This window comes from Salvelinus fontinalis, chromosome 8 (assembly GCF_029448725.1).
Source record: "Salvelinus fontinalis isolate EN_2023a chromosome 8, ASM2944872v1, whole genome shotgun sequence".
In the NCBI taxonomy this organism is placed as follows: Eukaryota; Metazoa; Chordata; class Actinopteri; order Salmoniformes; family Salmonidae; genus Salvelinus; species Salvelinus fontinalis.
In genome coordinates, this window is record NC_074672.1 from 2405607 (window position 1) to 2418075 (window position 12469).

At 43.8% G+C, this 12469-nt stretch overlaps 1 pseudogene; it reads left to right on the forward strand.

Moving 5' to 3' along the window:
* The first annotated feature begins 1654 nt into the window (after positions 1 to 1654).
* On the forward strand, positions 1655 to 5639 carry LOC129861409 (speckle targeted PIP5K1A-regulated poly(A) polymerase-like; annotated as a pseudogene).
* The last annotated feature ends 6830 nt before the right edge of the window (positions 5640 to 12469 follow it).

Genomic DNA, 12469 nt, shown 5'->3' on the forward strand with positions numbered 1-12469 from the left:
TAGTAGCGTATCACTTTGGATAATTCCCCAATTACTTTTAATGATTCTTTTAATGTTCTCTGCTTCAGTGCTGTATTTTGTAACAAAATACACTCTCTGATGTATCACGAGGCACTCCCCTTCGCAACAAGTTCTCTCTGTCACGTAATCCAGCCCTTATACCTGCATCTTTCAGGACCTGAACGCTGTAGCCCCGATTCAAGAAGCGATTCTCCAATTCAGCAGATTTGACACTGTAGTCTGTTTCCTGATCACAAATTCTGCGGACTCTTTGGAATTGGCCGTATGGAATGTTCTCTTTTAGCCTTTTGGGGTGAAAGCTGTCTGCCCTCAGAATGGTATTCTCATCTGTAGGTGTCCTAAAGATTGATGTGTGCAAACAACCTTTGTCATTTTTACTGATGTCGAGGTCCAAAAAATGAATGTTATCCTTGCTGTACTCCTTAGTTAGTTATGATGTTAGGGTTAATGCTGTTAAGGTATTGGTGGAAGGAAATAAGTTCATCGTCTGAGTCGGACCAAAACAGGCAAACATCAATATAGCATCCCCACCATATAATCCGGTCAAAGAAATGGTTATTAGAATGATCCAAAATGAAGTCATTTTCCCACTTACCCAAGTACTAACCAGCGTAGGATGGGCTGTAGCAAGCTCCCATGGCACATCCTTTGACCTGTTTAAAAATACGGTCCTGGAAGATAAAGATGTTATGATTAAGAGTCCATTCAGTCAGTGATACAATGAATTCTGTAGGAGGCATCTCAGTTTCAGGACGGGTACTCAAGAAATGGTGCATCGCTGCCAAACCTTGTTGATGTTCAATGGTGGTGTATAGAGACTCCACATCCATGGTGACTAAAAAGGAAGCTGTACCTGTCCTTTGCTGTTGTTCTGGGATTGATTTGCAATTTTCACACCAAAGTACGTTCATCTCTAGGAGACAGAACTCGTCTCCTTCCTGAGCAGAATGACGGCTGCGTGGTCCCATGGTGTTTATATTTGCGTACTATTGTTTGTACAGATGAACGTGGTACCTTCAGGCATTTGGAAATTGCTCCCAAGGATGAACCAGGCTTGTGGAGGTCTACAATTTTTTTTCTGAGGTCTTGGCTGATTTATTCTGATTTTCCCATGATGTCAAGCAAAGAGGCACTGAGTTTGAAGGTAGGCCTTGGAATACATCTACAGGTACACCTCCAATGGACTCAAATGATGTCAATTAGCCTATCAGAAGCTTCTAAAGCCATGACATCATTTTCTGGAATTTTCCAAGACGTTTAAAGGCACAGTCAACTTAGTGTATGTAAATTTCTGACGCACTGGAATTGTGATACAGTGAATTATAGGTGAAATAATCTGCCTGTAAACAATTGTTGGAAAAATGACTTGTGTCATGCACAAAGTAGTTGTCCTAACCGACTTGCTAAAACTATAATTTGTTAACAAAACATTTGTGGAGTGGTTGAAAAACGAGTTTTAATGACTCCAAACTAAGTGTATGTAAACTTCCGACTTCCAACTGTATCTCTATGCCTACTGTACTGTGTATAGCCCAGACCCAGACTGACCCTTAGCCCTACATCCTAGGAACTTGATAATGATCAGAAAAGTCAGACAACAACAACTCTTAGTATTTCTGGTATGAACACAAACATGGGTCGCCACCAACCGACCCTCCTGCTCTCTATTCCTCCACCCATCAGACTGGCGGCGAGGAGCACCCATTTTCTGCAGCTGTGCTCAGGGCTGGACTCCAGGCTGTGCCCTCTGGTCTACATCCCGCTACTGGGCCAAACAGAAGCAGCTGGCTGGTGAGTGATCTTCACAGCATCCTGTATGAGAGACTAACATCTTAGATGTCATACCATTTTGAACTGTATTCAGTAGGGGGCAGCAGAACCTTGCTGCCAATCTTGAACCTTTTTGTCAACAGACGATAAGGTATTATGCTGTTTTGTGTCACATGCTTGGAATGACGGTTCTCTCGCTATGGTGTTTCTCCCATAGGGCATCTCAGTGGTGCGGGACCCATGCTGAATAACTGTGCGTTTGACCCTGCTGGTGATCTATCTGCAGAAGTGTGACCCTCCTGTTCTCCCCACATTGGACCAGCTGAATGACATGGCCTGTTATGTACTTCTTCTGGTCTGCACCGCTTCCAAGCTCAACAAATATGACACGCATGCTGATAACACACATCTCCTCTCAAGACATTTCTATTTAGCATGTGCAGGACTTGTATTACTGTTAGGACTTGTGTTTATGTAGTCCATGTTGTACCCTATATTAACCCATGCAGTCCCCTATATGGCAGAAAATAGGTTTAACCTGAGGATGTGTATAGTTTTGTGCCTAGTGAATTCAATTATTATTTGTATTGATGTGTATTTTTCACTGTGCTATTTTTCACTGTGCTTCTCTATTCCTCTAAGATGAGGAACTGCTACTGTTATTGAAGGCTGGAACTGCACTTTCCCCAGTGAGCCCATTGCTGTGCCCTCCAGCAAGAACACCCAGGATCTGGGCAATTTACACCAAAAATTGCATGAAAAATACATCCAACCACGCAGAAGAAAAGGACGGTCAGCGTTACGAGAGAAATTCAGGATATCAGTAGTACATTTGGAGGTGCTATTTGGTTTAGAGAAAAACATAGAAGGAAAAGGCACTCTTCATGAAAGTAATGAAAATACCTTAGTTGTATTGGCAGGTACAATATTAAATCTGTTTTTATACCAATTAGGAAGTAATGGTGAAGTTGGATGTATTATTTACAGGTTATCATCTTACCCAACTGGCTCTAAGTACATGTTCGGTATAACACCCTCAGCTGTTTTCACATCATTTATTCATTTTGGGCTGATCAATAGCTTGAGGCTTTCCTTTGTTTTTCTCTGTAGGTTCCCTGCTGTCAGACTTTCCTTCTATACCCAGTTTGTCTTTGCCAGCTCTGTCAACTCCATCAGGGAGGGCTGTTCACTCCCCGTCACCAGCTTTCTTAGCCGAGACAAGGTAAAGCGGGAAGGGGAGGCAACGGAGCAGGAGAGGACCTCAGACCCTAAGCTTGGCCCCTTCAATGTGCTGGACCCCTTCGAGCTGAGCCACAATGTGGCGGGCAACCTAACGGAGCGCAGCCAGAGGAGCTTTCAGAGGGTGTGCCAGGAGGCAGAGAAGTACTGCTGCAGCACGAGCCCAAGTCAACCAAAGGCAAGGTGTGGGTCCTGGTGCGCCTTTTCACCCCTGGGACAAGGATCCTCACCTCCACCACCACAAGGGTGGCGGAGCAGGCACTAGCCACCAGCATCCCCTTCAAGGCTTCTTCGCTCTCCGAGGCGGTCCGCAGCCATCTGCACTCTCCCGGGGACGGCTTCTGCCTGCTCTGGTTCCAGAGGGTGTGCTCTGCAGTGGAGGGGCTGTTTCAGGGAGTGCTCAAGTGCAGCCTGATTAACACAGGCATGCAGGAAAGCACTGGAGCTGAGGGAATGGATACTGCAAATCAACAACAACCACGGTGAGGACGCCAACCGCTGTGCCTCCTCAAGCAGTGACTGCAGCCCCCAGAGCAAGGCCACACCGGGAGCCAAGAGAGCGCTGCTGTCCTCTGAGAGCAGCGATGCCTCCATGTCCCTGCAGGGCTGGACAGTTACAGCGGGAATCAGCCCAGGTCTCCACACTGGACCTATGTCCAGAGGCACAGGGTGTGAGCGGGCCGGCGGGAGGTGAGAGCTGTTTAAAGGGGCGATGAACATGGACTCCAAGCCCCCTCTGGCCCCTTCTGACTCCAGGCCCTATCTCTCCAGCAGTGTGGAGCTGGAGACCCAGCACATAGTGGACAAGGAGCCACTGGAGTTACAGGTTCAGGCCCAGGTGGTGGGCGGCACAGAGAGCACCAAGGCCGTGATCATGTTTCGCCCCTCTGCTGATGGCGCCGGACTGTACCAGGACTTCTTTCACTTCCTAGAAATGTTCCTGCCCAAGATGGCTGACACACTGATGGGGAAGACTGGGTAGAAGATGGCAGATGTTTTGTTGTGTGTTCTGATAATCACATTTTTCTTTTTCGAAAAGTGGAAGAGATAGTGGGTGAATCTGGACAATTACTAACTTTGTTTTCATATGACAGATTTTTGTTGGGTAAAACGTTAGGAAATTGATGTCTCTTTTTGAAAACCGACCCGACCAAGAAAGCTCTGAATTGTAATGAAAGGGCTTGTATTTATAGAGCAATTAAAAAGATTGTAAACATTGATTGTATGCTGTCACGCTGTTCAGTTAGTTATTTTTATATCTTGGAGTAGGGCTGGCACGTTTTATTTGAAGTGCCCTGCAGAAGTGCACTCCTTTGCATTGTTTCAGTGAGTTGTTTGATTTGACCTCTGTTTTAAAGGATGACCCTCTTGTGATTCTTTTTTAAAGGGAATTAATGTAAGTAGTGGATATTGCCTCTGCCCACAACCACCATTAACTGAAGCTATTGTAAACCGTTCTCAACAGTTGGAATTAAACAAACAAAATATTTATCAAGCAATAGGACAACTTTGATCTTTTTTGTTCGTAAGCCAACTTTTGCAGTTTGACTTAGCAGCGTTGTACCACGGAATATGCCCAATGTTTTACTATTGTCGAAGCTCCCATGTCCATAAGTCACAATGGTAGGCTATCAACATGAAGTCTCCAGGAGGGCTTGCCTGTTTATATTACTCAGGTCAGAATGACATGGTGCATGTGTCCTTTGACCCTCTGTCCACCATTGAAACAGCCTGGCAGACACCGGTCTGAATCACGCTCTCTCTGTCTGTATGCTTTGCTGCCAGGGGACCTGTGTTTACTGGTCTAGTCCAGATAGTCCGCTCGTACGACTGCAATTACTCTGGCAGACACGCTGCTTTATTAGCGAACCAGGAGCAATAGCTCAGGGAAACAGAGATAGCTCACAACCCCGTGCTCAGATGAACAGTGTGCATTTCATCTATCGGACAAATCAAAAGCACTGAGACTATTAAGATTTATAGTAGTCGACTTGTAATCTTGAGCCCTTGTGTGCGTCTCCGTTTGGGGTCACGTTGTCTGTGTCTGATGTCGTGTGTGTGTCTTGCTAGGTTTTCGGGGTAGCTTCTTGGATCCAACTTCTTTTAAATGACATCTTCATCGTTATTATTGTTAGGATTTATGTTAATGCACTATAGCCTGTTAGCATATTGTTTGAAGATGAATATTGTTTTGTTACACACACACACACAAACAATGCAGATGGGTGTGTGTGTGTAGGTGTGTAAGGACTGACCAACACAGGCCATAAAAGCTGTGGTCAGTCTGGAGAGGGGAGGGGTGCATCACTCTAGGCCAACCAGGGAGGTTGGGAGACTGTTCAGTACCATATTAGGAATTGTTTGAGTGAAGAATCAAGGGGAGACACAAGACAGAGCTAATCTACCAAGCAACCAGATGTGGACAAAGGAAAGCGCCAAGGGGCTTGGACAAGTCCGAGGGCCAGCAAAGGCGGGGCAAAGTCTAAACCGCCCCCAGACTCTACTGTGATAGGCCAACAGACGCGTTGGAACTACGTCATCACGGTATAAGAACAGCTGTTTACGTACTTCCTGCCAGTTCCCTGTTTACCCTGCGCGGTGATACAGCGAACCCGTATATACGAAATTGCATTTGCCATTCATTGTTTGCGGTAATTAAACATAATTAAAGAAAGTTAGCAGACCTTGCTTTTTATTTATCCTTTATTTATCCTTCTTCTTATCCTGACACCGGATGTGTTACACGCAGCGTTCACATTATGAATGGCTGGCTGGCTTGGAACCCAATTTCACCAGTGGAAGAAAAGCAGGTGATAACGGACAGTTGTATATTTTACACATCTACTAGAACCCTGCAATCACCGAATAGACCACAGAACATGAGGTACTAAAGCAGGTACCTCCAGTACATGACATGAAGGTCAAAGGTTCTATCGCCACTGACATTCAGTTTGCCCCCATCATTCTTCGACAGTCTTTGAAGCCTGTCTTGGCAGCTACATCAGACTGAAAGAAGCGTTGCTTGTTTGTGAGATGTTTCTCGAATTTCCTAGAACACAGTCATTTCTGAAAATAACAAGGCTGGAAGAAATTATATCAAAATGAAGAGTTTTGCCATATGGGGGCTTTGATACCTGCTATTGTCCACCTCAATGATCAGTCCAGTAAAAGCGAACAGGGAAGATCCACCTTTTTTTCTGAATAGCCTTTGTAGATCCTTGTATATTATTTTCTGACTACCGCAATGAACAATGATCTCATCATGTAGGCTAATTGCCAATCAGTCTCAGTTACACGTGCTGCATTTATACCCGCAGCCGAATTCTGATATATTTCTACTAATTGGTCTTTTGGCCAATCACAGCAGATATTTTTTAACAGATGATCTGATTCGTCAAAATACCAATTAGTGAAAAAGATCCAAATTGTGTAAACGCAGCCAGAGAAATCAATACCATCAGGATCGAGTGTGCTTGTTAACGTTCTTATTTAGTGGTTGTTTTTGTGACACTAGCATCCATCACTCATTTGGACATTTCTTCGGGACTGATTAAAAAATATTGAACCCCTAGCAAACAACCTAATTTCATGTTGTTTTTAATTGGTGTCCATGATACAGCGACGGTGTCAATTTGTTCCCCAGACACCAGTCCCAACTCTCAACCGACTTTGAGTCAATCAATCAAAGGTAACCATGGAAATTAGGACTGTGGCTGTCTGTTCGGTCATAAAGAGATATATCGGGTGGCTTTCTATTGGTTTAATTGGTCAGATTGGTTTTCATTTTTTTTTTTAAACAGTCTAATTGCTTCTACAGGCAGACTGGCCTCCTCTGTGGAGGTGACGAATTACATCTCTCGCGAGGGAATCAAAGCTACGTGTCTCATCCATAGCTAGCAAGACTAATATCTGCCAATATGTACTGCGAAACACGGATGTTAATACTTCGCGTGGGTGTCACTATGAGGAGTGATATTATGTATACACACAGAGGGCTTAGTGTGTAAAAGGAGTAACCCTTTTGGGACACATGACCTACAAATGACAGCCGGGCATTTCTGACTATACCTATTCTCTCCAACGTGTTGTGACTCAAAGGTTATTTCCCCCCCACGTTAAATGAAAAACCTCCAGGGAAATACCTCATTGTTTGGTCACTGTCATTCGATAGTGCTTCTGAGTGATGCTCAGCGGGTCTTTTCAGGGCAGTTCACGTGTTCATAAATGATTGCACTAACAGACACTCGTCAACCTCCGTTTTCTATCCAGTGATGAAGTATGCAGCGTAAACAGACTGGATCAACGGAAAGCACTCTGCTCACATTAGTGGACGCCTCACTCGGGAAGATAAGGCGAAATAAAAACGCATAATCATTCCCCCTTTACAACCTCCCAATACTACCGGAAGGAGTCCTAGCTTTCTCTGGGGAGACATCCATGTTAGGAAGCCAATTTTCTGTCTGTGCGTATTACTCCTCCCTCCACTTCTATTTGAAGAAGCAGCAAACGTCATGAGTGCAAAATAGGGCAGAATCATATTGTCTAGTCTTCAAAGCGAGAGGTTTTTCAAACAATGGAGGATTTTGGTCTAGCATTCTCACATAATAAGCATGCACACGAGTATTCCCTGAAATACAGATAACATACACGGAGTATACCAAACATTGTGAACACCTTCCTAATATTGAGTTGCATTCCCCCCTTTTTGCCCTCAGAACAGCCTCAATTAATTGAGGCATGGAATCTACAAGGTGTCGAAAGCGTTCCACAGGGATTCTAGCCCATGTTGACTCCAGTGCATCGCACAGTTGTGTCAAGTTGGCTAGATGTCCTTTGGGTGTTGGACCACACAGAAGCGTTGCAATTCTTGACACAAACTGGTACGCCTGGCACCTACTACCAGTGGTCCCGTGTGGCTCAGTTGGTAGAGCATGGCGCTTGCAACGCCAGGGTTGTGGGTTCAATTCCCACGGGGGGACCAGGGTTCAATTCCCACGGGGGGACCAGGATGAATATGTATGAACTTTCCAATTTGTAAGTCGCTCTGGATAAGAGCGTCTGCTAAATGACTTAAATGTAAATGTACTACCATACCCCATTCAAAGGCACTTAAATCTTGTGTCTTGCCCATTCACCCTCCGAATGGCACACATACACAATCCATGTCTCAATTTTGGAGCGGCAGGTAGCCTAGTGGTTAGAGCGTTGGGCCAGTAACTGGAAGGTTACTGGATTGAATCCCCAAACTGACAAGGTAAAAGTATGCTGTTCTGCCCCTGAACAAGCAGTTAACCCACTGTTCCTCGGTAGGCTGTCATTGTAAATAAGAATTTATTCTGACTTACCTAGTTAAATAAAGGTTAAATTAAAAAAAGGGCTTAAAATCCTTCTTTAAGCTTTCATTTACACGGATTCAAGTGGATTTAACAAGTGATATCAACAAGGGATCATAGCAATCACCTGGATTCACCTGGTCAGTCTATGTCATGGAAGGAGCAGATGTCCTTAATGTTTTGTTCACTCAGTGTCTATGTAAAGAAAATGTCAAATGTTCCCTATTGCTAAAAGAGGTTCATCAGCACATACATCTGTATCAATTAAACCTGTAATTGAGTAATGGGCACAACAACATCGTTAGTAACAAAATATGGCAAGGCCTGATACAGATGTGAAACATCACAAATCTAGCGCCATCTCAGTGAGATTCTGTTGGCATTGAGCCAGAATGTGGTTCTGACTGTGTTGTAATTGAGTTGTAAATTAGTTGTATCTGCTGCTGTCTTGGAGTACATTAGCCAGAGACCTGTCTGGGGGAGTTTATTGGGCCCGATGAGCCATGAAAACCCCTAAACTGTTTGCCTTTTCGTTATCTGCCATTACTTTCTCAATGTTTACCTATAGAGACAGAGGTCAGTTTATCTTCTGAGATGAGTTTGTCTTCTACCTGTTGTTTCTTGTCAGCAGGGTAAACAGAGAGAGGTAGATTGAGACAACAGGATATGCTTATGTGCTGTTACTGTTATTCCATAGACAAGAGGTGAGGGGTGCAAAAGAAAGATACATGCCAATCACGGCAAGAGAGAGAGAGTAAGAAATTGAATCCCCTCTCTCCACTGGGATTCTCTGCCTCTAACCCTATTACAGGGGCTGAGTCACTGGCTTACTGGTGCTCTTTCATGCCATCCCTAGGAAGGGTGCGTCACTTGAGTGGGTTGAGTTACTGACGTGATCTTCCTGTCTGGGTTGGCGCCCCCCCTTGGTTTGTGCTGTGGTGGAGATCTTTGTGGGCTATACTCGGCCTTGTCTCAGGATTATAAGTTGGTGGTTGAAGATATCCCTCTAGTGGTGCGGGGGCTGTGCTTTGGCAAATTGGGTGGGTTTATATCCTTCCTGTTTGGCCCTGTCCGGGGGTATCATCGGATGGGGCCACAGTGTCTCCTGACCCCTCCTGTCTCAGCCTCCAGTATTTATGCTTTGGCAAATTGGGTGGGTTTATATCCTTCCTGTTTGGCCCTGTCCGGGGGTATCATCGGATGGGGCCACAGTGTCTCCTGACCCCTCCTGTCTCAGCCTCCAGTATTTATGCTGCAGTAGTTTATGTGTCGGGGGGCTAGGGTCAGTTGGTTATATCTGGAGTACTTCTCCTGTCTTATACAGTGTCCTGTGTGAATTTAAGTATGCTCTCTCTAATTCTCTCCTTCTCTCTTTCTTTCTCTCTCTCGGAGGACCTGAGCCCTAGGACCATACGTCAGGACTACCGGGCATGATGACTCCTTGCTGTCCCCAGTCCACCTGGCCTTGCTGCTATTCTAGTTTTCAACTGTTCTGCCTGCGGTTATGGAACCCCTACCTGTCCCAGACTTGCTGTTTTCAACTCTTAATGATCGGCTATGAAAAGCCAACTGACATTTATTCCTGATTATTATTTGACCATGCTTGTCACTTATGAACATTTTGAACATCTTGGCCATGTTCTGTTATAATCTCCACCCGGCACAGCCAGAAGAGGACTGGCCACCCCGCTGTTTGGGGTTTTAGGCTGGGTTTCTGTACAGCACTTCGAGATATTAGCTGATGTACGAAGGGCTATATAAAATAAACTTGATTTGATTTGAATAATTTAGCATTTTGACTTTTAACTGCTCTTTCGTACTCTTCTGTGCTTTGATTTTTAAGGAACAGATCCTTTTGTAAAACAAACACAAATTGCTTCTCAATGTCTGCAGACTGTTTGAAAGTGGAAGGTTTTAAAATATTAGCCAATTATTGATTGTTAATGGCCAAAGCAAAGTAATCAATGTGTAATCCACTTGGAGGCTTTATGGTGCTCTCATATACTTCTCTGTTTAATTGCTTGTTAATGTCAACAGCTTATCAGGCAAAGTGTGTCAAATATTTAAAGGATAATTCTACCCAAAAACTGTCTTTTGTTTCATTAGTTCATTATTGATGTAGTCCGAAAAAATGTTGCATTACAGCAATCAAGTTTTCAAGGTATACAGTATACACTGACAGGTGTGGCATATCATAGGTGTGGCATAGGTGTGGCATATCAAGAAGCTGATTAAACGGCATGATCATTACACAGGTGCACCTTGTGCGTGGGACAATAAAAGGCCACTCTAAAATGTGCAGTTTTGTCACACAACACAATTCCACAGATGTCTCAAGTTTTGAGTGAGCGTGCAATTGGCATGCTGACTGCAGGAATGTCCACCAGAGCTGTTGCCAGAATGTTAATTTCTCTACCATAAGCCGCCTCCGACATCGTTTTAGAGAATTTGTCAGTAACGTCCAACCAACCTCACAACCGCAGACCACGTGTACGGCGTCGTGTGGGCGAGCAGTTTGCTGATGTCAACGTTGTGAACAGAGTGCCCCATGGTTATGGTATGTGCAGGCATAAGCTATGGACAACAAACACAAGTGCATTTTATCAATGGCAATTTGAATGCACAAAAACACTATCGAGATCCTGAGGCCCATTGTGAGGTCCATTTTTTAAAGGTATTTGTGACCAACAGATGCATATCTGTATTCCCAGTCATGTGAAATCCATAGATTAGGGCCTAATGAATTTATTTCAATTGACCGATTTCCTCATTCCACTTTGACATTTTGGGGTATTGTGTGTATGTAGACACAAAATCTAAATGTAATCAATTTTAAATTCAGGCCAAAAAAAGTCATTGCAGCCTGTCTCACCACTGTCTGTCTCACTACTCTCTGTAAAGAAAATGTATTTTTGTTATGAGAACTTATAGTAGCCCATCTTTTTGATTATAGCAAGCTTAATTTCAGCATCTATTTATCAGTTGTACGCTCATTCCCCCGAGAGTCAGTTTTTATTTTATTTGGGGGATGTCTGTTGACACGCAGAGTTTCCCATAGGACAGAGTGGTGAATGAATGCGCTGCTAACAAGTCAGATCCGGGGAGCAGGCAAATATAACATGCATGCATACATGAATCATTTGAGATTATAAACTGGGTGGTTCGATCCCTGAATGCTGATCAGACCGTATACCACAGGTATGACAAAACTGCTCTAATTACGTTGGATAACCAGTTTATAATAGCAATAAGGTACCTCGGGGGTTTGTGATATATGGCCAATATACCACGGCCAAGGACTGTGTCCAAGCATTCCGCTGTGCATAAGAACAGCCGTTAGCCGTGGTATATTGGCCATATACCACACCTCCTCGGGCCTTATTGCTTAATTAGAACAAAGATCAAGAAGCCTTCTGAGCGTTGATCAATACTTGGAACGCAATAATAAGTGCGTAAACGATAATTAACTACATAAAAAGGTGCGTACGTGTGTTTGCCCTCCACTACATCCCTGGTTGGTTCTGGCAAAACCCATTCATAAACATCAATATCCTGCCAGGCAGGTTTGAATCTACATTTGCTTGGCATTTTAGCTATCGATGTGACGTTTAGCGGGGACTAGTCAGTCAGTTCTCTACCTGCCTGACTGAGTGGCAGTGTGGGTAGAATGAGCGAGCTCGCCTGGCAACCAGTGCGCGCAACCCATGAGGAAATAAAACTCGGGTAGTCTGCATGGAAATTAATTCGCAAGACCAGTACATTTTTCTAATATTTTTCATACGTATTAACATTTTTTGCGCATTTTCTGTTCTCCTATGATTTTAATTCAAGTAATTTCCAAGTAGCAACTTGAGAAAATGTATGATTTTCAAGGTATACTAATAGTTGAATTTAGTTGAAATAGTTAGTTGAAATTGAAAAGTTGAAATTGAATAGTTGAAAAGTTAGTTGAAATAGTTGAAATGTGTTGCATCACAGGAGTTGTGTACAGAAGTGGAAAATATATCTACATATTTTGTGAAAGATTAAATGTTATCGCACAAACGCAACGATTCACAAATATATGGAAAACACACTAGTATTCAGTACACAATGAGAATGAACGC